The sequence below is a fragment of the Lipotes vexillifer genome, unplaced genomic scaffold (assembly GCF_000442215.2).
Source record: "Lipotes vexillifer unplaced genomic scaffold, Lipotes_vexillifer_v1.1 scaffold822, whole genome shotgun sequence".
Lineage (NCBI taxonomy): Eukaryota > Metazoa > Chordata > Mammalia > Artiodactyla > Lipotidae > Lipotes > Lipotes vexillifer.
Window position 1 is genome coordinate 3,520,780 of NW_006770496.1, and position 4,202 is coordinate 3,524,981.

The following is a 4,202-nucleotide window of genomic DNA, read 5'->3' on the forward strand; positions in this document are numbered from 1 at the left end:
GTGTGTAAAGAGTATAGTGTTGAGTCAGAAGATCAGGATAGATCTGTCAAAACAAGTAGCGACACCTTGAGAAAATTACTTAACTTTCTGAGTGTGGTTTCTCAATTTGAAAAAGGAAGAGGTTTGACTAGGTGATCTTCAGTTTTTTTCTCCCACTCTAACTTTGTGTGATTCACTGGGACTAATTACAAAACACTTACGCCAGCCACACAAGCTGTTATTAAAATAAAGATGTAGACAGCAATGTGAGAAGAGGTTAGTGGTTGCAGAAGTCAGGAAGGGAGAGAAGGTAAAGGAAGCACAATATATGAAGCACAATACATTAGCACCACGGGCTCATCTTACAGCCCATTAAACAAGGTAGTGTGCCCACGTGAGCCCAAAGTGGCCAAATCACCCCAGGAAATATTACTAGATTGTATATCAATTTTCCATGTCAACTAGGATTTCAAGCAGATTAAGAGCTTGAGGCTGTAGATTTGAAATAGAAGGCTGGAACTCAATAAAGTAGGAAGTTTGGTAGGTTCTTATGTTTGGTCTCTGTGGGAAATCATGATAATTGCTTACATTGATTTGCTGCAGACTTTCCCGCGGGTGAGACTGCTGAATTCCTGGAATTTTTGTCCTTGGATGATTGGGCAGGCCTGGGAGACTCAAGGGCTTCCTTAATTAAGATCAGAGGAAATAAATGGTGAGATCTAAATGTGTTAGAGTAGGATTTTTAAAGATCTGCTGACACCTGAGTTATCATATTTGTTTCATTTGGGGAAAAGCTTACTTTTTCAGGATTTCCACTTTTCTGTCTGCCTCTATATCTTTTCACTCACTGGGGGGAATGATTGCTGAATGCCAGAGGCTCTGATGTGAGCTTTTAATCTTTCAAAAGCCTGTTAATATCAAAACCAAGATGGCCCACCACTGTGGAGATAATGCATACATAAATAGTTAAAGGAAAATGACTTAAAATTTCTCTGGTCAAATATGGCAACATCCTGGTCCTTCTGGAAGAACCCCATAGAAATCATCATGAGAAGTAAACATTGGCCAAATGACAGATTCCTGTGAGTGTAAATCAGGAGCTCAGGTAAACCGATTTGTTTAAGAGAAGAGACAGCTCTTTGGGAATTCCATGATTTAGTCCTTTTCTTTGATATGAGCACTTTGTGGGAGGGGAAAAAAAAAATCATTTCCTATTCATTGCACAGAACTCATTTACTTCACTTCCATGCAGTGATTTTTCATTTTTGTGACTGTAAATTACCGAGGTTCTTTTGTGGCCTGAAGGCTGAGGAGGTGGTCCTCAGAGAGCCAGAACCAGATGGGGGTAAACAACTGCCCAGCCCTATTAATTATTAATGGGCCCTGCCCTATTACTTTGTCTAAAGTTTCTCAGGTAGGCAGTTGCCTCATAATTTTACTTTAGCAGAATGAGAGTTAAGGAACCTTGGTGCAAGCACACTGTTCCCTTCAATCATTTCATCAGAATAGCTTTCATTTCTCAGGGACTTGCATGAGAAAAAGGAGGAAGATTGAACTCCTTAAATTCCTTGAAGGCCATGCATATTTTATAGGCACCATATTGTGGACCTATATGGACCTATAAGGAAAGCTGTCAGGTGAGTAATTTCTTTTTTTTTTTTTCTTGCGTTATGCGGGCCTCTCACTGTTGTGGCCTCTCCCATTTGCGGAGCACAGGCTCCGGACGCGCAGGCTCAGTGGCCATGGCTCACGGGCCCAGCCGCTCCGCGGCATGTGGGATCTTCCCGAAACGGGGCACGAACCCGCGTCTCCTGCATCGGCAGGCGGACTCTCAAGCACTGAGCCACCAGGGAAGCCCTGGGTGAGTAATTTTTAATAAAGCCACTTTGCCCGCTATTTTTTTTTTTTTGCCCGCTCTTTTGTTCAGCCTTTTGTCTTGACCAATGTCCTCTTTGCTTTTGAGGAGAGGTAAGTAAGGGTGGTGGCATGGAAGGAGCAGTCGGTTAGGTGTCAAAAAATGTAGATTTGAACACCTGTCTGAGTCTCTGAATCAAGTTCTCCAGCATGGGCGGGGGGAGTGATCATATTTTCCTTTACTTCACACAAAGGTAGTTGAAACACAAATGAAATAATGTCAGGATGGGGCTGTTGAAAGTTCATGGTTAGTACTTGTTTTTCTCAAGGAGAAGCTCAAAGCTTTTTTGCTACTTCATTCTACCCTTGAGAAAGAGTTGCTGAGGGCAAGAGGTCAAGATGAAGGTCGTTTTATTGCTCAGTGAGAGAGTGTGGCATCTCATCCCCTGATGGACAGGGGAGCTCTTTCTGGAGTTCCACTGGTGGGAAGTGAACTCTAGGAGAGCCAGCTCAGCTGTTTCCATCTCTTTGCAGATTTGGGGATACCACTTACACCACAGGCACTGAGGCTGTTTCATATAGAATTTGAGTGCAGTGTTTTTTTTCCCTAACTGCTATATTTTTTATGGTCAATGTGGGGTTTTTTTTGTTGTTGTTGTTATTATAAATGTCTGTGCTTTCTTAAAGGATCATTATATGCTCAAACAGCAAGGGTATTTGGGGCTTCTAGAGTGTAAAGCTAAAAGGCCAATCTCAAACATTTTCAAGAACAAAAATAAAGTTTCATCGCAGTACAACAAATGCTGACCAACCCAGAAATGACTGCTTCACACTGACAATATTGGAACCAGAAAACCTTTCCTCTGCAGCTGCCTCACACACACACACACACACACACACACACACACACACACACACCTCTCAGAGAAAGCTTCCAAGAAGTGTAATGAGTAGAGCATTGACCATGGACCGTTTAACCAGAGATGATTTCTTTCTGTAGTTGTCAGTGACCCACCCACAGACCCTCACCCACCCCAGTGTCACTGGAAGAAAGGTCCTGCACTGCCTGGGGGTATTTGCTGTCTGTGGGAGAGTGCACTGCACCCACCTATCCCCACTGCCCAGCAGGTCGGGAGTCCCAGGAACACTCTCCACCTAAGATTAATGAGAACTGTTGTCATCAATGGTAGAATCTAGGTGGTGGTATATGGGCACACAAGGCACAATCTTTACACTTTTCTGAATGTTTGAAAATTTTCATAATAACATGTTGGATGGGTTGGTATTGTGAAAAACAGACACGGGAAAATATTTACCATACGTTGTTCAGTAAAAGTGAAGTGAAGTTTTCAAAGCAGGGTACACTATGATCATACTTTTGTAAATATAAAATGCATATGTATATTTATACATGTTGAGTGTATATACACACATATAGAGATAGATATGTATATGTCACTTTCAGTATCTTTACCTGTATTAAAATATTTCCAGAAGGAAAAACAGCAGAAAGATAGCAATTGTTAGCTGCAAGTAGTAGACATACAGAGAATTTTTTAATTAATTAATTATTTATTTTTTAAATTAATTTTTTATTGCTTCTCTTGCACTTCCAGGTATTACACAATGTATCCGTTTATATAGTCAGATTAAAAAGCATATCATTTACAAATTGTGTTTTGAAGAGTGTTTAATGACTGGGGGAAATAAGGATACACCTAGTTATTGTTTTATGATATGATTACAATTGAAAAACTACATATGTGATTATGAAGGATGTAAGAGCTTTTTATTGCTGTTAGCTAAGGGGAAACAAATAAGTATATTGAAAGTTAAATCACAAGGGTAATGATGCTTATCTCTGAGATGTGCTTTTATGGGAAATTTGTTTTCTTAAATTCTTAAAGCGTTTTGTATATCCAGACTTTCTACAAGAACATTTATTATTTTTACAAATCAAAAAATCCACTTTATTTTAAAGGGAGAAGACCTAAGTTCTTATTCCAGGTCCAACACTTTTTGTATCTATGCTTATCTCATAGCACTGTCATGAGTTTCAAATGTATGAGAAAACACTTTTTTAAAGGTAAAAATGAAGAAATGATAACATATATTAAGGTAGTTTTCTTACAGCTTTTCAAACTCAAGAGATGATTTTAAGCATTAAGACTGTAAGACTCTTAGTACAAACAAAATCTTCAGGCTCTACAGATTCACATTCCTGAGACTCATTTTTCATTGAACAGCCAGAGCATAACAAGCTTCATATGTCATTCTCTAAGTCGAAGGGCGGTAAGACTCCATAGCAGGGGAGAATTTTATTAATCCTGTGTGTTCCAGGGCTCTCTTTATTCTGCACTCAGAGCCCA